Source organism: Hydra viridissima, unplaced genomic scaffold, assembly GCF_058129835.1.
Source record: "Hydra viridissima isolate aposymbiotic clone 2 unplaced genomic scaffold, HvirCarnegie_v1 scaffold_16, whole genome shotgun sequence".
Lineage (NCBI taxonomy): Eukaryota > Metazoa > Cnidaria > Hydrozoa > Anthoathecata > Hydridae > Hydra > Hydra viridissima.
This window is the reverse complement of record NW_028324315.1, coordinates 6,098,588-6,123,407: the sequence shown is the minus strand read 5'-3', so window position 1 is coordinate 6,123,407 and position 24,820 is coordinate 6,098,588. Positions and strand designations below refer to the sequence as shown.

The 24,820-nt window shown below is 29.5% G+C and overlaps 1 long non-coding RNA gene and 2 pseudogenes across 1 annotated transcript; all 3 read left to right on the top strand.

The window, feature by feature from the left end:
- Positions 1 to 508: 508 nt before the first annotated feature.
- LOC149877732 (uncharacterized) lies at positions 509 to 5,537 on the top strand. The gene is made up of 4 exons (XR_016447764.1): positions 509 to 560; positions 1,819 to 1,885; positions 5,031 to 5,181; positions 5,384 to 5,537. It is a non-coding gene; the product is annotated as an uncharacterized LOC149877732 (long non-coding RNA).
- LOC149877733 (uncharacterized) lies at positions 1,892 to 4,995 on the top strand (annotated as a pseudogene).
- Positions 5,538 to 24,438: 18,901 nt separating the features above from the next.
- Positions 24,439 to 24,584, top strand: LOC149877731 (5.8S ribosomal RNA; annotated as a pseudogene).
- Positions 24,585 to 24,820: the final 236 nt, after the last annotated feature.

The window sequence follows — 24,820 nt, the reverse complement described above, 5'->3', positions numbered from 1 at the left end:
ATGTCTTCATATTTCAATTTTAAATTAATTAGCACAACAAGGTTGTGTTAAAAGCAATTGGTTCAATACAGCAATGTGCTTTTTTAAGCAATTTATTCTTATAAAAAATGGCTTTAATGCACCAATGTTGTCTTATAAACTTGGGTAACAAGCTTACTCAAATTTGTTACCCAAGTTTAAAAAGCCAAAAAGCCAAAGTTCGAAAGTGTCTTTAAACTTCAGTTATAAAAATATCTATTTATGAAATTATTGTAAAACATTTATTTTATAATAATTATTTATAGCTTTTTTTAAACTTTATAATGTAAAGATAAACACTACAAGCTAATTGAAAACTGAACACCCTCGTTTCGTTTTCGGCTAGTGGTACCAGCACCTGGATTTTATAAAGCCATAGCAGTAAACTACCTAAGATGAACCATAAAAGGGAAATAAAAGTTTTTACAGAGAATTCCTCTCCAATCAATATTTTTAATTCATAAAAGAGGGGGGGGGGGGGGGGGAGAAAGGGGATTTGATCAAAAGCGTACGTATTATTTAGGGGATGGGGTTTTCAAAAAGTAAGTATTGCAATAGAGGGGAGAGGGAAGTCAAAATTCTAAATTTATTTGCGTACCTACCTAACGGATGACCTTTTAGTGTATTTTAGTATTTTTCTAATAAGTGGTTCGCACGTGACTGAATTACTGTTTATAATAAATGAAATAGAATAATAATTTTAATTAAAAATGCTTGTTTTTTCTGTGTATTCAACATTTACATCTGATATACCTATATATACTTTATATATATAATAAATATAATAACATATATATATAGTTTATATCATAATTATAAATTAATTTATAATATAAAATAATAATTATAAAGTATTTTTTGTAAGCTAATGCTAATGTTGTAGCTGTGTTATTTTTTAACAATAACTTTTGGCGCTACTGCAGTTTCTCCCCCCCCTTTTTTTATTTTTGATTATGATAGAGAATTTTATGCTGATTCAGAAAAATATAAAAACATGGACCTGAAAATCAACGGTAAGTGCTCTATTTCGAAGTCAAAGTTGAAAAAAATCCCACTAAAAACCCTAATATTCGCCATTTTTTTTCAAAACGCTTTCATTTTTGACAAAAGTTAATTACCGTTACATTGCGCAATAAAAAAACCTGGTTTCCATCAGCCTTCGCATTACTATTTTAAAGTGTTATAAGGAAAGTGTAATAAACGAAATGAAATTAATGGAAGATTTCAAATAAAAGTTGAACTTAGAATGTGGGAATGTAAAAAAATTGATGAATAATTATTATTGTATTGTACGCTGGTTTTTTTTATTAAAAAAAACGGTTTAAAGGTGACATTTTCTAAATTTTACACGTGATAAAACAACTATGAATTAAGTTTCAAAAGTTCTTCTTTTAGGAAACTAAAATTTTGAATTCTTTTTTAAAATTCATTACAAAAGTACATTACTTGCAATATAGTTTATTCTCTAATAAATCAAAAAACGGCTATTTTCATTGCCACAAAAAATTGCGCGAGATAAACATACTTTAACGACTTTTTTTAATGTAAAAACCATGCTATAAATTTATTGCTTTGTCAGCTAAAAAATCATTAACTTAATATTCTCAAAATGGCGAATATTAGGGTTTTTAGTGGGATTTTTTTCAACTTTGACTTCGAAATAGAGCACTTTCCGTTGATTTTCAGGTCCATGTTTTTATATTTTTCTGAATCAGCATAAAATTCTCTATCATAATCAAAAATAAAAAAAGGGGGGGGGAGAAACTGCAGTAGCGCCTAACTTTTGACTTCATACTTCAGAATTTGTTCCAGATTTTATTCAGGATCATAGCTCTTCTCCTGGACTATTGCAAGTTCAATATTTGAAGTAAGTGATATTTTGATAAATACATATACACATAAACATATGATAAAAAGCATTTCATTAAAAAAAAAAAAAATTTATTGACAATAAGTTTATTTTAAAAATAAGTTATTTATATTTTCTGAATGATCTACCAATGCACTACTGCATTTTCAAGGACATAAATGAGAGGAAAATTAGCAGTCACATTTATCACATCCATCCTATTCAAAAATATAAATGCCATGTTTGCTTCCAGCAATTTTTACGTTATAGCTCATTAACATTACATTTATCAAAAAAGCATACAGTTAATCTAACTAACTTATTATTTTACAAACATGTGAAACACTACTGCAAGAAGCTAATAATATCAATTCAACTAAAAGTCAAAATATGGAAGAGAAAGTTAAGTTTTTCAACTATGTAATGCTCCTTTGTGACTTGAAGTTGAAATATGCTTAAAATGACTTTGTTCCTGAAAGCACACTCAATGAACTTGATAAATGATGAACAGTGAACAGTGACTTTTACATGGTAAAAGATTTCAATGAGATCATGGGTTCATCTATTATAATGTGTTAATTCAAATTATGAATCTTTGTTAAAGAATGAGTTTTCTTAGATAAAACTTGAGTAAGTTTTTCTATCGAATTCAGAAAAACATGTTCCAATCAAAGAAAATCTTAACAAATGTTTTTCTTCAGCTTATATGATTGAGCAGTTAGAGTTTTTTGCAGTAATGAATACAAATTCAATGACAAATCATCTAAAAATCCATGGAATTTTAGTGCATGAAAAGTAGAATATTTTTTTTGCTAAGCATCTAGAAAGTATAGGACTTATTTTCAAATAATTTTGGATCCAATTCAAACCCTTTGCGGCAACACACTCAAAAAAAAAAACAAAAAAAAAAAAGACAAGACATTCTTCCTTTATTTTTCTATTATAAATTTGCAAAAAAATCAGAAATAGAAATCAGTTAAAGCATCAAAATGTTGTTCTGTTATCTTCAGCAACACACATCACAGAATTCAGCCTTCCTGCTATTCTTAAAGTATTCAGAGATGACCTGAATGATTTACAATAAATGGTGTATATATCCAAGAAAAACTTTATCCTGTATGTTTTGTTAGCTTTCTTGGAGATAACTTAGGATCTCATCTCATTGGTGGGTTTACACACAGTTTTAATTCCTCTAGACCATGTTGTCACTGCATGATAACTAAACCCAGATTGAAAACATTAAAATGCATTAAAAAATAATGTGTTACAAACTGTCAGTAATTGCAATTCTATAGAATTGTCTATTGTTCATCACTTTAAAATTTCCAAAATTTTCACCCTTATCTTTTTGCTTCCTCTCGATATTATGTATGATTTTCTTGAAAGATGTTCAAAGAAGATGAAGCTGAAGATGAAGCTGATATTAAGTTATCTAGTAGATAGCAGGTTCTTGGAAACAGATCAATAATTTGTTGAATGAATTCCAATTCAAGGGTGCAGGTAAGTCAAATAAACCTAGACTTGTGATGAAAAAACTTTTTAGGGTAAAGCAGTTCAAATATGGTTTTTTTTATGAGATTGTTTGGCATTCACAAAGTATGGAGTACATAAGTTTTATACAGATATAATTTTGGCAACAGTGTTAGAAAAACAAGTTCTGTATCATCAAAGCAACATTACACAAAACATAATCCTTATCTTCTTGAGCAGCATGGACTCCTCAGTGTAGCTTCTTGCTTGTGTTTTGAAGGAGTCTATTAGGTGCACAAGCAATTTGCATCAAACTCGAAGAACTTTTAAAATATCCAACACACAGTGGCATGCAAATTTCAGAAAAGGGCTGCTTATAATTGAACTAGAATTGATTTTGTTGAGGAAGAAATTATTCTTCAAGGAACTGATGTGTCTTTTCTCCCATTTATTTCTAAGTAAGCCTTTAACACAAACTATCCTAACATTACCAAAGCAATTGCTGCTAAATCTGTAAGATATAATTCTATTTTGTACCAAATTGGTGGTTGTATTCATTTCTATAAATTATTATGATTTTGTAAATCTGCATTCCTTAATACAAATGCTATAGTTTTTTAAATCAAAAAACTTTGTGTTAAATATTAAATAAAGGTAGGTAATGTAATTCTTTTTTTTTCTTTCTGTATTGTGTGCTATTTTTTCAGTGAAGCTTATATCTCCAGAACACAATCTTATGTTATTTCTATTTGATAACAGATGACTACAATTAGATTAAAATTTAAAAAAATAGTTTCAGTATAGAGAGGAGGATATAGCTCTGGGGTCCTGCAACTTAAAGGATTCCAGCACCCAAAAGAAAAATATTTATTTTATAGAAGTAATCTTTATTTAAATTATCTCCTGTTCTTAAGAGTATTATGATGTGTGTATATTTATTTTTGTGTATGGCAACTTTAGCACATTTTTTGTGTGTATATTAGCAAAATTTGCTACACATGAAATTCTCTATATATCTAAATACTCTTATGGAAGTACTGATTACGTTGGAATCCAAACAATAATATGATTTTAGTAATTTGAAAACAAATTTAGATTAAATGGAACAGTTATTTTTGGGCTTTGTTTTCTTTGTTAGAGCTCAATGGGAGTTTTTTTATAAGCCCCAATTGAAGTTCTTGTTTGATCAGAGTCTAAGTTTCTTCCTGCATAATTAGCTTTTTATGTTAATCTAGTTATTAACTCAGCATCTTTTTTTTTTTGTAATGCAATTGAGGCTGGAAACACATGTAATGCAATATTTTCATCTACTTCACCACCATTAGTTTCTTTGACTACTAAAATATCACCACATATTCCTTCAACCCAGTTTTCTAAAAAACCATTAAATTTGAGTTTTTATTAAAAGAGGCTGATCTTGGGGCTTCCAGTTTTTTCTCCTCAAATACTTGGAAAAAACTCAACCTTCTCAATTTTACATCCTCCACAAGATTGCAGATTGTAGATCTGCTTTCTTTTATCAATCTGTAAGACTTCATTGTTAGTATATTGATATGAATTACAATTTTTATTGATTTGATATTTTTTTATAATTAAAGTGCTAAACATATTATTACCTGAAATTGTTTTATGTTTATTTTTTAACAGAAACAATATAAGTTCTAATATTTTAAGATTTATTTTTTCTAAAAAGGTATCTTTACCCTGAAGATCTAAAGGCATTAGGTAAAATGCTTTTACAGTATCCTACCCTCACAGACATCAATGGAAATGGTTCAATGTCGCTTAGGTTTCCTACAAAAAAGTTTAAAATTTTAGGAGGAGCCTATAACCTGCAAAACAAAGTAAGTAATATATAAAACATTTAATTATAACTAATAGAAAATTCTTTTAGGATAAAAACTTTATTAAGTGTGTGTGTTATATAGGAACATATAACAAATTGTTATATATTTCTATATAACACACAGTAGTAAAGTTTTATATTTTTTTATATTTGATGCAAAATTGAACGCTCTTTCTGATGATGCTATTCATTTTTTATAGTGAGGTTGAACTATATGTTGGATGTTGCAATACCAACTGTTGCAATAAAAACCAGAGGCTGACATGCACCCTACAGTCTACCATGAAGCAGACGAATATCTTCTATGCTTCAAAAGTGTTGTTATAACCAATAAAACGAAGCTTTGATATAATACGCGCTAAGCTGTTTTTTTCTTTTTTTCTTTTTTTATGCATGTAATTTGTAGTTTTCTTCAAGTTCAAGATTATTCTGGGAAATTTTTTTTTTAAAAAAGTCTTCCTCTATCAATAAAGGCAAATCAACTAATAAAATCTTTGTATGTAACTGTACAATGAAGACCTTTTTAAGACAGAATTCTTTTTTTAGTGAGTAGAATATAACCAGAACATACCATGTGCTATGTAAATAGATGATGAGCTATATAAATGTACTGTAGTTGTTATTAGTTACTTTTTATTTTACAATTTTTAGAGACGTGAGTTGTTTAAAACTGCTGCACACCTTTTTGATGCAAGTTAAATAAAAAATTTTTTTAGCTTTTAACGAATTTTTTCAGCTTTTAACGAATAAAAGTACAAACTTCTGTATATGTCATTTGAAAAAAAAAAGGAACTTAAAATAATTTATATACAATGTCCAAAATTGAAATTGCACCACTATGAAATTCGTTAGCAATTTATTTATAATTTTTAGCAAATGTTTATAGTGAACAAACTTTTCAATAATAAAAACTTTTTTTATGGCCATAAAGTTTACCAAAAAAAAATCTTCCTTTATCAATAAATAAAATAATGATAATCAATACAAATCAAATCCTATTTAACAAAAATTTATTACTAGAATTTAAGCTATTACTCCAATAATATCACAAAGGATGTTTTCAAAACCAATCGCTAAGGTTTTTCCAATTCATTTTGATGTATATAAACATTCGACAATTACCATAATCTTTAAACTTATTTAGCTGCTTTTAAAAAATTTATGTAAATTACTTGTTAATTCAACTAATGTCCATGCATTTGTTGTCATTGATTTATAATGTATTTCGAATAATAATAATTTTACTACAAAAGAATCTAATAAATCGATTTCTATTTCTTCCTAACAAATTGGTTAAATTCGTTTTGTCAACAGTCTACTAAAGACTGCTGCTGATTTTATTAATTTATTTATTTTCAATCTAAATCTTTTTCTTTCTCGCAATATTTTTATTCTTGTTAAATAAACATTTTCTTTTTCTTCATTTTCTCAGTTTTATTTATCTTTACAATCATCAGTCAAATTTCAATGTTTTATTTATCTTTACAATCATCAGTCAAATTTCAATTTTCTCAGTTTTATTTATCTTTACAATTATCAGTCAAATTTCAATGTGTTGTATTTAAGCTGGATCCATCCTCCTATAGCAAAATAAATCACATTTCTATATAATTATAAAATACACTTGTTAATAATTTTTTTTTAGTTATATAGTAAGCATTGTAAAATTGTAATTGATTTCTTTGACCAGGAAGCTCCATCAACTACATTAAAAAATAAAAAAGAAATCATGAAAAGTACTCAAAAGAGACTATGATGTCAAAATATATTTGGTAACTAAAAGAAAAAAAATACTAACTTTAAATTAAACTGGTCTATTCTAAAAACTGCGCCAACCTATAATAACTTATCTCAAAAATGTATATTTTATTAACAAAAAAAGTTTGAAATTATTACTTATTTAGATCCAGAAAATTTACTAAATAATAAAAACTGAACTTATTTCTAAATGCAGACATGAAAATAAGTACCTTTTAAAAAATTATTAAAACAAATTACCAAACTTATTAACCAAATTTATTTAATTCTAAATACCAATTAAAAATAACATATATATATATATATATATATATATATATATATATATATATATATATATATATATATATATATATGTATGTATGTATGTATATATGTATGTATGTATGTATGTATGTATGTATATATGTATGTATGTATGTATGTATGTATGTATGTATGTATGTATGTATGTATGTATGTATGTATGTATGTATGTATGTATGTATGTATGTATGTATGTATGTATGTATGTATGTATGTATGTATGTATGTATGTATGTATGTATGTATGTATGTATGTATGTATGTATGTATATGTAATGACCACACGCTCTATATTGTTTATTACGAATAACTTCCACCGACAGAGACCATTCTGTTTATGCGGTCATCAAAAAGCCTTTCAAAACAAAATCGCTAAGTATTACCGAGTTCTCGACACTTAAGTGTGCGTTGTTGAAAGAAATAATTAAAAGTTGGATTTTCAACCCTACCTTCTGAATCAAAGTGTGAAAAAACAATATATTTCAATATCGATGTCTTTTAGCTTGTAGATGACTAGAAAAGTTGTGCTTAACAATTTAAACCCTTATTTTTTGAAACATTCATCTTTAAGTTTAAGGACAATATGCGTCATCCACCATTTTTTTGTCAATAATATTTTTTTCAACTTAGCCTAACTTTTGCTAAGTATTATTCAGCTTAGACAACAAATTTTCAAAAACAGTTTTTTTTTTAAAAAGAAGTTATAGAAGGTAGGACGAACTACCATAAAAATTTGGACTGGCCTAAATTCACCTGAGTAAGATCTGTCTTAAAAGATATTTTGATAGAATTTATATAAATAATATTTTTAGATAAAAAAAGATTAAATAATTTTTCAATCGCTCTGATTTTGTGGAAAGAAAAATTTTAAAAAAATTTGTAAGTTGCTGCAGTCAGGATTCTTTGATAAAAGTATAATCCATTGAACAATGTCCATCCATTGAATACTGGTTGGATGGGTTTGCTTGAAGACTCCGTGGTGACCTCTTTTAACCTGAAATCGGTGCGCAAATACACGCATTTTTCAAAGAAAGTGAATTAGTTGCAGGTAATGTCACGCTTGTTGTGAACGACCTTTATTCACCAAATGTTTTTTTAATTCACTTTTAAGCTTAAAGACCTGCAATGAAAGCTTAAGTGAGATTTTTCTTTGATTTTTATATAAAAATTTTAAGTGTACGATAGAAAATAAGCAACAAAAATATTTTCATGTCAAAAGGTAAGACCTACAAGAAACAGCGTGTTATAACACGAAAAATCCCGAACTTATAAGTTCGGGATTTATTCGATAGTTACGAAAAATAACTCATAATGTACAAACTTCTATCAATCTTTTATAACTTACTGAAATAGAACTTTTTTAATAAGTATATATGCAAAATTAAATTTATATGCATGTAAATGTCTATGTTGTGAATAACGTCTTCAAGATGCAATTAACATAGGTGTTAAAGTATGTAAAGTGTTAAATGTGTGTAGGTGTTAATGTACGTACCTAGCGAGTACGGGTATGTTCATGGTACATACATTGCACGTCTGGAAGGAACGTACAATTTTAGATCAGTTTCGGTTCAGATGGGAAATACTGAATGACGTCCATATTTGAACGGATAATTTATATTCAAATTGGACTTACAGCTTCTTTCTTATTTGAAGGTGCTTCAGATTCATCACTTGTGAAATCAAAAGCTTCACATACTGCTCTGTCATCTAAATTTTTTTATTGATACATGTATATGTATGTATCCCTATATATATATATATATATATATATATATATATATATATATATATATATATATATATATATATATATATATATATATATATATAAATTTTATAGATCATTTACATATAAATGGGATCAAGAAAATATCAATATCACAATACTTACTATGACGACACTTTTCCTTAAGGAGCAGAAAGCAAAACCAATCACTCTGAGTATTAGCTGGTGCTTACATGTTTTTAAAACATTCATACCTTTAGGCCATCGAACAAAACGCCTTTCATTTGGAGTTCCTTTAATCCACACTGAAGGGATTGTCAGCTCTTCTTCAACTGACCCTTCAAACCATACTGTTTATATAAGTAAACTAATTTATAGATCTGCATGTCAAGTTCAGAAAAAAAATTAAATTAAATTCTTTCATTATTGTGCAGTAATGGAAGTTTTAATAAACCTCTTTTTTCATTCAAACAAACACATTTCCTTTGAAAATCTGCACAACTTAATATTTTTTGAACAGCTTTATTAAAATGTGTGGTGCAAAACAAAGATATGTGAAACTGCATTGATGGAGCTGGAGTATCAAAGACATTGTCTAAATATTTAGTAGCAATAACATTACATTGAAAGGTACCATTATTGTTCTTGGCCTTTGCAGAAATATGACATAAATCATTTCTTGTAATAATCTTTATTATATTGTTGTTGTTTATATTTACTGTAATTTCATCTTAAGAAACTAACATTGTTTAAGATAATATATATGATCTGAAACTACGACAAACTTTTGTTTATGTTTTTTCATGTATCCAATAGAATTTCAAAGACACACTGGTATCATTGTAAAAGTCCGATATTGTAGTTTAGTTACATTTTTTTTGTTTAGAGTTGTTAACGTATGAACAAAAAGGTAGGATTTTGGTCATCTTTTCTCTTCCATAATATGTCCACAATAAGCTGACCCTGCCAGGCTCCAGGATGCAAAGTCATCATCGAAGGCCCCAGTGAAGCAATTGCTACTGCACTATTTAACAGCCACCAACTTCACCATCCTCCAAACTCAATTGACATTCATTCAGCCTTCTCAAAGCACAAGGCACCAAAAATGGATTTTCCTAAATTGGCCAGGATATATCTGAAATAGTAGGCAAATTTTATTAGTCGCTGGACATTGTTCAAGAGATGTACAGACATTAGACAAGAGATGACAGTACACCTGTGATGACGACCTTGGAAACCAACTCCTGAAAGAAAACCCTAAGATAATCAACGAAAACGATGAGGCATTTCTTAAAGCAATGAAGAGACTAGCTGTTATCCCAGTAGCCATTAGTGTCAGAAGGGAAGAACTCCTCCAAATGAGACAGGGGGACAACGAAAATATTCGGTCATTCTACACAAAAATGAAGGGCAAGGCTGCTACATGCAACTACATTGCCACTGTCACCCACAAAAAACCGTTGATTTTACCGATGCTATCATACGAGATATTGTTGTTGCCGGTGTCACGTTAAATAAGTAGCCCGTTAAAAAAGTAGATAAAATGTTGTATTTGCGCATGCTTTAATTTACGGATACTCATTAAGGCCATTAAATAAGTATCATTAAGGCGTTAAATAAGTATCCCATTGTTGCGTTAAAAATGTTAGTCATTAAAAAAGTATATTAACTATGAAATCTGCGCATGCGCTAAATAATTACAACTTTTTAACGCCGTTGTTGCGTTAAAAGTTAGCCGTTAAAAAAAAATGCGCAGTATGGTCAAAAAGCATTCATTAGGGAATTAAATTAGACGTTAAAAAAGTTGCATTGTTTCATTAGGGTATGTAAAATATTAAAAACTAGTTTATACTTTACATTAAAAATGGCTGTCCATGTTTACTCAGTTGATGAAATTATTTTATACTTTAAATTAAAAATGGCTGTCCATGTTTACTAAGTTGCTGAATTCATTTCAAAATGGAAAATTTCAATGGAAACTCAATGAAATTTTCCATTTTGAAATGAATTCAGCAACTTAGTAAACGTTTTGACGTACTGGTACAAGTTCTCCTTTCAATCCTCGCTCAAGTAAATGTTGACATTTACTTGAGCGAGGATTGGAAGGAGAACTTGTACCAGTACGTCAAAACGTTTGAAACCCGCGGCTCCACGCATCATTCGGCAGAAACCTCCTCTTTTGTACGAAAAATAACGGTTTGCTATTTTAACGATGAGAATATGGATGTCGAACACTACACTCTAGATCGAGAGCTTTGCGCCTCTGATTACAAAAATCCGCATCTGACTTTGGTGAAAGCGGTAATAACGTCGTTTGCCAAGCAAATCGAATTGCACGATCAAACGCACAAACTCATTCGAAACAATTGCAGGACAGCTTGCGAGCGACTGGAAAAAATTAGGAAGACAGTTAAACATTGACGAAGACGAACTCGATTTTATCGATATCGATCTTCGATTTGTGAGGGACAAAAGTATTTGTTGGGAGTTTGATACTTAAACTTTATTTCAAAAGAAATAAAGTTTAAGTATCAAACTCCCAACAAATAAAACTTACATGTTTTGAACTTAATAATAATTGAACAAAGATATTGGTAACCAATATCTTTGTTCCAACGCTGAAAAGGACCACAAGAGGTCATCTCTTTATTAAAATATATGCATTTCTCATAAGGGCTAACTTTATTTTCGCTCTCTGACATATTTTGTTTATTGATAATTATTTATTGACTAATATTAAAAAAATGCAGTTTTTACTGACAAATTTTAATTCTTCTACTGAAAACTGCTGAAAAAAATTATGTAACTCAAGTAAACCATGTTATGTACCAAGTAGTCATTAACAAAAATATCACACTAAGTCGGCAGTCATTTCGTCCCCGCAGTATTATCTCGTTCTATCTACAAATGAAATAAATAAAAGGTGCTGTTTAATATGTAAAATAAATACAAATATATATATATAGAACATTGTATTTATTTATATATAGTTTTTATTTGTTTTTATTTTAAGTGCTTTGTGTATTTTTTCAAGTTCTCTTGTACAGTTCCTTTATAAAAAGTATTACATTAAACTTTTAAACAGCAGTACTAATTAATAAGGCTGTAAAGTAGCCGTTGCTAAGTATATCTTTACTGCTGCTAGGGTATTTTTTTAAGTTAAAAAGTTGGCAAAATAAGGCTACTTCTAGGACTTCTGCAGGCTTTTTATCACCCGAGTACATGGATTTTTTTTCAAATATTGGAAAATGCATATTTAAGGAAAATAAATAACTTATACTGTTCATGGTGGACTTAAGGCCACGGCTGTTATGGGTAATCTATCAAAATGCGTTGAACGCAAAAAGTGATTTTTGGCAGGTTACTCCTTCCCAGGTCCTTGCATACACATGGTTTTTGTTCCAAAAAATCAATCTATGTCTCAGTGTATTTCAAAAACACCTAAAAAAACTACGTGCAAGTATTGGCCTTAAGAGATATTAGAGCTCAAAGTTAGGGTAAAATTTCAAATGTTGTGGTTTCGGACCACGATTTCTAGACTACTAAAAATGTAATCATGTTGAATTTTTACTTTTACTGCAGAAATCTACCCAGATTAGTAAAAAAGTTAAAAAGAAATGTTTCTGTCATATTAATGTTGCTAAAACTACTCCTCAAAGTAGCAATTGCACTCCATGCGCAAAATTTTCTCAAAACGGGCCAAATATTGGGACCCAATATCTCCGAAATTAATACTTTAGAAAAAAAAAATACCAGTGGCCTACTTTCATTGTCTTTTACAAAATATCTAAAAATGAGTACAATTTGAAGACATCACTTCCAGACTTAGCATATCATATTGTTTATAAACAAATGTTGCAGACCGGAAAAAAAATATGTTATCACCGAGAACAAACAAGACAAAAAAGCTTGAGAACATTCATTAACGGCGTTGAGTAAAGCGCCAATAATTTCAGAAAAACCCTTCTATAAAAGAAATAGAAGGCTATGATAAAAATTCTAAGACGACTAGGTACAAAGATACCAACTTCTATTAACACCTCCTCCCCTTTCCTATTCCACCCCCCTAAAAAACCTAATTAAGTTTTTAAAAGTATGTCTATTCGTTAAAATTATTTCAACATCTGAACAAAAAATTCATTCTTAGTCTGATACTGAAAGCCGCGCGCTTTGTTAGGTTTAATAACTTTGTTTATGCCCGCGCAATTCAAATCGACGCATATTATTAGTCTAAATTAAATAAACCTTGAAACAGTCTCGTCTGGTTAACCGAAATTTTTTTCATTTACTGGCAGTCACATGATTTTTAAAAATGCTTTTAAAATAAAAATGTGCACCTCAAAAATAAAATGTTAAAAAAATATAAAACTATAATTTTTTGTTGCTGCATAAATAATTTCTTTTCGAAATCCCTCTTCTCAGGCCTGGGGTAACTACTCCATCAGCCCCATGGACATTCCGACTCTGATAACAAAGCACCACGTAAATATGTTGTACACTAGTGGCCATAGGAATAGACACCCCTGTAATTTTCATTATTTTTCTTAGAAAAGTTGACATATCATGCATTTGGTGGATTTAATTATTTTAATATTCAAACCACGTCATCTATTATTTGGCTTATAGGAAATCGAAAATTTTAATTGTTTATATCAATTTTAAACATAACTATGGGTTATTATTGTTAATTGGTGTCAAAAATAAGTAATTGCTCTGCTAATGGGTTTCTCTAGTAAAAGGTGAATATCTCATTTTTGTGCTTTTGTTAAAATTGGTCTATTTATTGTAATGACTAATAGTTAATTACGTTATTAATTAACATTTTTATGCATAAATCTTTTAAGCTATAAATACAAGATCATTGTTTTGTAGTCATTTAGTTGAGTTTCAACAATTGCTGCTGAAAAGTCGACAGTGCTCTTGAAGATTTAGTATGTTTTTTAAAATTGTACTTTTATTTACAATGGCGAATGGATATTGGTCACCTACAAAGCGATGCAAAGCTGTTACATTACGTGGAGAAGGTTATTCGTACATGGAAACCGCCAAAAAGTTGGGAAATGGAGCAACAAAATCTGGAGTGAGGAAGGTGTGCAAAAGGTTTAAAGCAACCAATACCTTCAAAAGTATGCCAAAAAATGGAAAAACTTAGAAGACAACTACCAACGATGACAGGATGATAATGAGGCTTGCACTTAAGAACCGAAGAGCAACTTCAGCTGAAATTAAAAATGATTTAGAGGCCGCCGGAGTTTCGGTTAGTTCAAGAACAATTCGCCGAAGGCATTTTGAAAATGGTTTAAAAGCAAGAAGACTCAGAAAAAAACCATATTTAAACTAAAAACAACGAAAGAATTGTTTGATTTGGGCAAAAGAACACAAGGAGTGGACAAAGGAAGACTGGGCAAGAGTTATTTGGACTAATGAAACAAAATTTCCTTTTTGGAAGTGATGGAATCAATTATGTGAGAAGAAGGCCTGGTGAAGATCTTTTACCTGAGTGCACATTGGTTACAATGAAGCATCCCATAAGTGTAATGGTGTGGGGATGCATGACCAGAGATGCTGTGGGTCGTATCTACATTGTGGATGGTATTTTAAACGCTAAAATATATTAAGAAAACATATTAGAAGCCAACCTACTCCCATCGATTGATGATTTGTTTGAGGGCAAAACAGAAACCTGTGTGTTCCAGCAGGACAGTTCTATATGCCACACCGCGAAAACTGTCAAAAATTGGTTTAAAGCCAAAAATATAAACATTTTGAAGTGGCCTGGAAACAGTCCGGACCTGAATCCGATAGAAAACCTGTGGTCTCGAATGAAAAAACTTGTAAGGAAAGAAAAACCTGGGAACAAGCGACAATTAATAGAGACCATAATCAAATCCTGGTTTCACGTGATCAGCACTGAAGATTTGGGCAATTTAGTGGACTCAATGTTTCGTAGGATTGCGGCAGTAATAAAAAATAATAGATATCCAACAAAATATTAGGTTTTTTTTATAAGTCATTTTTTTAATAACATGTGTTGTAAGCTGTAAAACGTAAATTTACCATAATTTGCCACTTTGTCATTAAATTGTTATACTTTTATATTAAAATTGTGAATTTTAATCAAAGTTTTAGTTTTTTTTTAATCTAAACACATCAAAAAGTAATAATCAATACAGAAAACCGCTTAAATATGGTTATTTTCTTTTAAAAAACACACTAAAGTGAAGTTTTCATATATTTTGAAGGGGTGTCCATTCCTATGGCCACTAGTGTAATTAATTTTGTTGCTTTGTAGAGTTGTTAAAGTACAATTTGTTTTTAAATAGTTATTTCAAAAAGTTATTGATCTTTTTAAATACTTTTTATCTTTTCTTTAATATTTTATCTTTTCTTAGAATGAATTTTGTAATCTCTTCTTAATGCATTTCATAATAATTTGTTTAAATATTTTACGCGAATCTTATTGATGCATCTTCAGAAAACTTTGATGGATTAGACGTGATTTTAGTTCATTAATTTACAAGACATTTATTTACAAGTCATTAATTTACAAGTCATTAATTTACAAGTCATTAATTTACAAGTCATTAATTTACAAGTCATTAATTTACAAGACATTTATTTAAAAGTCATTAAATTACAAGTCATTAATTTACAAGTCATAAAATTACAAATCATTAATTTACAAGTCATTAATTTAAAAGTCATGCTCGTAAAATAATCATCCTAAAATTCTTAATATTAGAAGTCTCAAATGCTTGCTCTTAATTAACGACAAAAGATTTTTTGAAACTTAAAAAAAAATTTTTTTAAGTTATTCAATTGCCGAAAATTGTAGAGCAACTTTTTCGAAAGCCAGAATCTTGTTGAAAGGTCTGCGGTTTGAAACAAGTTCTGCTCCAACTTGTGATGACAAATCATTCACTCTATCTTTCCGTTTATTGAACGATTCCTTTACGATGAAAAGTTTTGGTCAATAATCAGAATAATCAGTTATAAATATAACGTCATCTCATGTGCAGTAGTATAACTTATTTTGTGCCCATAACTTACTGTTTCGTACGTGTTTATTCAAAATTTTGTGTCGATAACTCGTTTATTCCGTACTTTTTATATTGTAGTGGTTACAACATGTATGGTTACTTCATATGCCACCAAACGTCGAAGAGTTAGACAGCAAGTAGAAAGAGATATTGCATTTATATTTGGCAAACACTATTAGAATGACTCGGCTATTTCTAATAAAATTGATGATCATGTTATTCAGTTTGTTTGCTGTATTTTACTTGGTGAAAATAATGATGATGAGGATAATTACAGTGATGGTTAGAACAATAAAGAAGATTGATGGGCTCAGAGCATTTCTAATACATTTGATAATGGCATTGACAAACTGAATTACAATTAAATGATGGTTTTTTTGTAATTTTTATTTATTTATTTTTTTGGTTACTTTTTTTAAATTTTTTTCTATTAACTTTTCTCTTAAGTGTAAATAGTAGATAATCTTTAGTGCATTTGTGGATTGTATTGTGAGGTAATCGTATAATGTATGTATGGACTAATTCATTCCTGCGAAAACCTTCAGATTATATGGAGTTGACGATCTGAATCTGCAGGACTTCTTTTTTTTGGAGAGGTCTTTCAATTGTTTTTATAAATATAAAAGGTGTCTTTTTATATATTATTCTCATTTTCTTAGTATAAAGTTTTTTTTAAAAGATTATGATGTTTCGAAGGATTGTGCACATGTTTCGAAGGATGTGGATATGTTTTAATGTTCTTTAAAATGAAAGTAGTCGAACTTAATTTTACTTCGCGTTTACTTTTTTTGCGCGCGATTTTTTCTGCTAATTTTAATATTGACTTGGTTTTCTAACATATGAGGCTACTGATAATGTCAAATTTAAAAATCAATAAAATTAACCTCTAAAAGCAACTATTATGTTTAAAGCTATTTTATATGTTGGTTTCTATGTGCGCGAGAGGTGTGCGAAATACTAATGGTATCTTGTTCAGATCTTTCATTTGAACAGTTTTCATTTTGACAAAAAGGCTTTCACTTCCAAGACAAATTTTAAGGAGTTGTGTGTTAAATAGTAAACAATCGGTAATATTATTAAGTGCATACACTCTTTCAATGCTTAACATCTTTAATCCACACAATTCTATACCCTATTTTGATGAATTCTAAATGTTTTTAAAGATCGATTTTTTTTCGACAACTTTGCTTTAAAACGTTTTCCATACATTGATTCATTCATTTTGATATAACTACTACTACTACTACTACTACTACTACTACTACTACTACTACTACTACTACTACTACTACTACTACTACTACTACTACTACTACTACTACTACTACTACTACTACTACTACTACTACTACTACTACTACTACTACTACTACTACTACTACTACTACTACTACTACTACTACTACTACTACTACTACTACTACTACTACTACTACTACTACTACTACTACTACTACTACTACTACTACTACTACTACTACTACTACTACTACTACTACTACTACTACTAATAATAATAATAATAATAATAATAATAGTAATAATAATAGTAATAATAATAGTAATAATATTAGTAATTATAATAATAGTAATAATAATAATAGTAATAATAATAACAATAATAATAATAATAATAATAATAATAGTAATAATAATAGTAATAATAATAGTGATAATAATAATAGTAATAATAATAATAGTAATAATAATAGTTATAATAATAATAGTAATAATAATAATAGTAATAATAATAATAGTAATAATAATAATAATAATAATAATAATAATAATAATAATAATAATAATAATAATAATAATAATAATAATAATAATAATAATAATAATAATAATAATAATAATAATAATAATAATAATAATAATAATAATAATAATAATAATAATAATAATAATAATAATAATAATAATAATAATAATAATAATAATAATAATAATAATAATAATAATAATAATAATAATAATAATAATAATAATAGTAATAATAATAGTAATAATAATAGTAATGATAATAATAATAATAATAATAATAATAATAATAATAATAATAATAATAATAATAATAATAATAATAATAATAATAATAATAATAATAATAATAATAATAATAATAATAATAATAATAATAATAATAATAATAATAATAATAATAGTAATAATAATAGTAATAATAATAGTAATGATAATAATAATAATAATAATAATAATAATAATAATAATAATAATAATAATAATAATAATAATAATAATAATAATAATAATAATAATAATAATAATAATAATAATAATAATAATAATAATAATAATAATAATAATAATAATAATAATAATAATAATAATAATAATAATAATAATAATAATAATAATAATAATAATAATAATAATAATAATAATAATAATAATAATAATAATAATAATAATAATGATAATAATAATAGTAATAATAATAGTAATAATAATAATAGTAATAATAATAATAGTAATAATAATAATAGTAATAATAATAATAGTAATAATAATAATAATAATAATAATAATAATAATAATAGTAATAATAATAATAATAATAATAATAATAATAATAATAATAATAATAATAATAATAATAATAATAATAATAATAATAGTAATAATAATAGTAATAACAATAGTAATAATAATAGTAATAATAATAGTAATAATAGTAATAATAATAGTAATAATAGTAATAATAATAATAGTAATAATAATAATAGTAATAATAATAATAGTAATAATATAAATAATAATAATAACAATAACAATAATAGTAATATTTTTATTATTATTTTATTATTATTATTATTATTATTATTATTATTATTATTATTATTATTATTATGAATATTATTATTATTATTATTATTATTATTATTATGAATATTATTATTATTATTATGAATATTATTATTATTGTGAATATTATTATTATTATTGTTATTATTATTAATATCAATACATCGTTTAGTTATACATTTTTTTATTGTCTTTTTGAATAGTTTAAAAAATTTTTTAACTTAAGATTTTACCTATGTTTAAATTTCCGCTTGAAGTATGTTGAATGGCAAATAAATTCTTTGAACTGAAGATTTCACCAATTCTTTTGCTTCTTTCCTTTTGTTTGCTGCTTGAGACTGCAAACTTATTTATTACATTTTTCATCTTGGGATGGCAAGATTCGGATCTCTGGTCATTAAACTGTCTAAGGGAGAGGCTGATCAGATTAACAAAAAATTCCAGGTGTGCAGCTACAGCATGTACCTTCCAGGCAACGGTAAGCTGTTTGCCTAAAAACTAAATAAACATATTGTTAATATCTTTAACAATAACTTAGTTTGAAATTTTTTAAAAATAAAACATTTTACGGTAAATACAACAAATTACTCCTCTTCAATAGTCTTGCGCATCCTTGTAACTTTTTTTTTTTTTTTTTTAGTTTACAATTATTAATCGTAATATAACAATATAACATAATATAAACATGGTATCTGAAAAAAGATCCTGAAGATCTTGTCGCCAGACCCATATAAAGTATATCAAACGTGTATATATTGTGAGGGTGGCGTTTTCTCGTAACAATTTATTTATTTTAATGTTAATTTAATGTTTGTTATTGTTTAGTTAATGGAAGTAAGGGAAAGGGAAAAACTTTGGGTTATCTGGATTAGGTATGTGGAGGTTGGGATCGAGGTTAGTGGTCTGGGGAGCACTTGGTTAGGAAAGGGAGAGGTTTGGGAATAGTTTGGTTAGGAAAGGGCTAGGTTTAATCTAAAAGGGCTAAACTTATATTCGCCGTCCTCAGTATATTCTTTAACATGATAAAACTCAACAACTGCTCTATTAATGTGTAATGGTAGCACTTTTATATTTATAACTTTTATATAACACAAATAATATTCTCTTACGCTAATCGTAGTGTTCAAGACTGCTTTTATCAATAACTCCTCTTTAGCTCTTCTAGCTTTAAACAACTATCTTTCTTCTTTTTTTTTTCTTTATTAATAGCGGCGAAACTTCTGTTTGCTTCTCTGCAAACAACTTTTCTTCTACTTCTATTTACTTCTTTTACTCCTTTTGTTTTAGCAACAATTTCAAACTCTTCACTAATAAAAACTCTCTTTCTCTAAAATTCTTCTAAAAAATCTTACTTAAGACTCTCACTTCTTCTCTTTTTCGCTTATATAAGAAGAGGACCTTTTTCCTCTCTCTTTTTTGTTTACTCAATCAGAAATCCTTCTCTCTTTTTTTGTTTAACAAGAAGTCCTTCGTAACTCTTTTTTTGAGCTTTTATAGTTCTCCATTATTATTTGTTTCGTTGCTATATCTACTTTTCATTAATTTACTTGACAGGTAAATAGGTCTCTGTGTGTACATCTTTTCAAAATCGTTGTTTTTTTGTTATTGCTTCATTACGTTTTATCGTGTTATCTTTTATTTATATGACATGGTGAATAAGTCTCTGTGTGTGCGTCTTTTCGCTGCTTTTAACTTTTCTCCCTCCTCACAATATAATTAAATAAAAATACAATTGATTAAATAACTAGTAACAATGTAGAATTAACAAAAACTGAAAATACTTTTACAATTTTTCCAGAGTGAAAATAATTGTTCATTTGAAAAATTTTTATATATGTTTCCAGTAGAAAAAATATAGTTTTTAATTTAGTTTAAAGAACTGAAAACGAAATTGACAAATCAAAATTTGGAACAACAATTTTGTTCCATAAATACAGTGCTTGATAGTTTATTCAAAATTGATTAAACTTTGTTTGACAAAAGGTTTCAAGTAATAAATTATTATTTGGTAAAGTATATTTGGTTCAAGCTTTATGGGTAAAAAGATCTTTAAAAATCAACAATGGTTGTTCACTTTTACAACGAAACATAAAACATAAAATGTTATGACATTAAGTTCATAGACGTTGAGTGCTTTAACGTTTTTAAATAAAATATTTGAATGAGAAAAACGATTTTCAAAACATATTAAACACATTGCGTGTTTCTGACGATGGTAAATATTTCGCAACTTACTTTTAGAGGTACTTCCCCAAACAATATTTGCAAAATTTAAATAGCTATGTATAAATCAGAAGCAGAGTTGAATTAAATTTTGTTTAATTAGGTAGTATCTGACTGGACATAGAATTCTAATACTTTGGTATTAGCTTTTTTAAATCAATTTTAGCTTTTGAATGCAGATGCCAAATATTGTTTATAATCAATTCTTCTACAGAAAATATTTTATGTTTTAAGCATTTGTTATTTGTTTTATCACGTTTAACTGTATGGTAAATTTCTGTATGAAAAAGCATTGCGAAAACATAAAATTCTAGCCAACCGTGTTTTTAATATAGATGAAATGGGAGTATTAACTATAGTGCAAACTCCTCAATTGCTCCTAAGGAAATAAAACTCCTCCATTGCTCCTAAGGGAATAAAACAGTTAGTAAAAACTGTATCTGCAGAACATTGAGAAATGATCATATTTTGTGCCATAGTTGGAGCAACTATCAGCACATTCCCACCAGTTTTTATGTTTCCTTGAGTTCGCTTTAAAAAAGACTCTGTAAATGGAGCACCAGAGGGTAGATTAGGATTAGCAAACCCTTCTGGGGGTTTTTTTACAATATGAAATAACTTTTTGTGTGCATTTTTTTCTTTTTCATATTTACATTTTTTTGAAATGTTTACAAAACATTTGGTTGGTTTTAAAATCTGTTTTAATTTTCAATCAATTTGCACGTTTTTTTTGATGAAATTTTTAAATGTATTAATGTAAACACGTTGTGTACCAATGCTCCCCTAAATGGGTACAAATGCTACCCATTTAAGGAAGTATTAGTACAAAAAAAAATATTTATAAAATTCAAAAGTATTGTACTTAACCATTAATATTTCTGAATATGAGTAATATTAAATTATGTTAAAATGTTGTTAATACATTTTTAAATAGCGAAAATTATTTGTCGCTGTCGAGACTTTTCACAGTGGTTTTTCGGCGGCCTGTTCTCGATGCGTTGGTATCGTGCGGTTTAACTTAAACTTTAAGTGACTCGAGAGTCCAGAGGAAGTATCATTCGTCCTCTACATTTGGCGTTGTGCGTTGTATGGGCTTGCCAGAATACGTTTAGCGGCGAGAGATCGAATAGATTCTCTTTTCTAGTGTGATTCAGGTCGATTGCTCCTTGTCGTTATGAGCTTCGTGATGACACCTCACCGAGAATTAGTCCCTGTTCCCTGTTAGAATTGCCTCTGACGGGCAAACTGAATGAGCTCAGAGAGCTGCACAAACGTTCGCGTTTACGACGACTCTGCTGTGCTTCGATGTTAAACACATGTCGGTTTACGGACGAATACGGCAAAACGAAGAGGCGCTCATGCGCTTTTTTCGTTTTGTCCGCTATTTGCCAAAGAGCGACAGCTTTGCCGCACGCTCTTGACAATAGATGCATCTAAAGGCGAGTCTGGGTATCCTGGACTTCTCAAAGGGCATTGTTATTCAACGATTGGTATCAGACGACGGGGTGGTCCGAGTGGTGGGTTAGGGGCTGGCACAGAAAAACAGAGTCTTGTGGAATAGAGCAGGTCTACAAGGGATAGACCTGGCGGCTACGAGGAAGTGCAGCAAAGTTAGAAGGGCGGATAACCTTGGTAAAATTATAAACGGCTCCGCTCTGATGACTATCGCAGTATCTAACTCGGTCAGCCGAGCCTGGATGATGGATACAAACTTGAAGTCAGGCAACAAGATTCTAATTTGGAAGGCCATGTTTGGCTCCATACCTACGAAGATCAACCAGACCCGAGACATGCCTAACCAGGGTCTAAAAAAATGTCGGAGGAGCGGAACAACATCAGAAAATGATTGTCACATCTTGGCTGGATGCCATACAAGTGGGGATGCATTCTCCTGGCGTCATAACTTGCTTTGCGATAAACTCGCCAAAGAGCTCAGGCTCAGCGGCGAGCCAAGCAGGCGACTTTGGCGCGAGAGAACGTGTTTCGCTAATGGCAGGCACTACAAACCCGACATCGTTGTATGAGATGGCAGTGTCATAACTGTCGACATCGACATTACGTATCTATACGAGCAGTTGGTGGATTATCTAGGCTCGCGCGAGGATGGGAAGGTTGCTAAATACGAGCCACTCAAGCGCGACAAAAGATGGGCTCAAGAAATCAAGGGTTCATTCAACACCGTTGCCAAAAGGATCGAAGTCGTTGGAATTGCTATAGGGGCGATTGGGACGATCACGAGTTGGACCCTCCGGAAGCTCAGAGAGCTGAAGGTGGGTAGGATTGCAAGATCACTACAAATTATCGCAAGTGACTGCAGTGGGAGAGTTATACGTGGACATCTTTTGAGGTGAATACGTTGACTTGAACCTGCATAACTGGTACCATGGTTGACGATTTGTATATCAGAAAAGAAACTTGCTGCAAGGATGACGGCTATGAGAATAGCCCGATGTTTGTTTGTCAAGAGGGAGGGCGATGGCTAACGAAAATATCTTTCCGATTCTCGCAGTGGTATTCGTGGCAAGATGATTAACTCCATGCAAAGTTCGGTGAAAGGTTCTATCTGGAGATTCGGTGAAAGGTTCTATCTATCTTGATTCTATAGGTGGTGGTATATGGGCGTTCTCAGTTGGTGGAGTGATTTGCCTGGAGAATTCCATTAACGAACGAGAACTTAACCGGCTAAATAGTCAAGCGGTTTTCGCACCGTGTTTGACATCTTAGAGGGACTGTTGGTGTTTAACCAAAATCAGGAAGGCAATAACAGGTCTGTGATGCCCTTAGATGTTCTGGGCCGCACACGCGCTACACTGTCAAATTCAGCGAGTCTTAACCTTAACCGAATGGTTTGGGTAATCTTTTGAAAGTTCGACTTGATGGGGATTGATCCTTGCAGTTATTTATCATGAACGAGGAATTCCTAGTAAGCGCCAGTCATCAGCCAGCGTTAATTAAGTTCCTTGCCCTTTGTACACACCGCCCGTTGCTACTACCGATTGAATGGTTTAGTGAGATCTCCGGATCGGCATCTGCGCGATTTCACCGTTGTTGCTGGAGTCCGAGAAGTTGCTCAAACTTGATCATTTAGAGGAAGTAAAAGTCGTAACAAGGTTTCCGTAGGTGAACCTGCGTAAGGATCATTACCAATCGCTTTCAAAACCCACTGTGAAAAGTTTCGAAGCGCGTGGGGAAACGTATGTTTGCAACGAGGTCGTAGCCTTTTATAATGTAGCCTGTAAAAACAAGCTACGGCCTCGCGTGCGAACGTTTTTGTTTTATTCAAACAACCTTCTTTCGTTTCCTGCTATCCAGCTGTTTGCTTTGCCAAAATGCAAAAACAAACAAAACGGCATAAACTTAAATACGTGACAACTTTTAACGGTGGATCACTAGGCTCGTGCATCGATGAAGAACGTAGTCAGTTGCAATAAGTAGAGTGAATAATCTTTTGCTTGTTAAAAACTCTCTGCGTCTTGTAACAGCTAGCACTTTCGTATAATCTTCGCTTTTGTGATTTTGTAACCCACTGTAGATGCATCCATGCTTACCACTACTTGCCATGGTTTCTTTGTTATAAATTCCGCCATTGCATTGTTAGAATGCAGTGCTTCGATGCTCATTGGACCTTGATTGCACTTTTGCGTTCTTTTTATCGCCCTTTGTTTGTTCGTCGCTTGAGTTAAAAGTTGAGTTCAACGGATTCCTTTCAATGTATTTTTTCAACTTTTTGACAAGTTGCTACAGTTCCCATT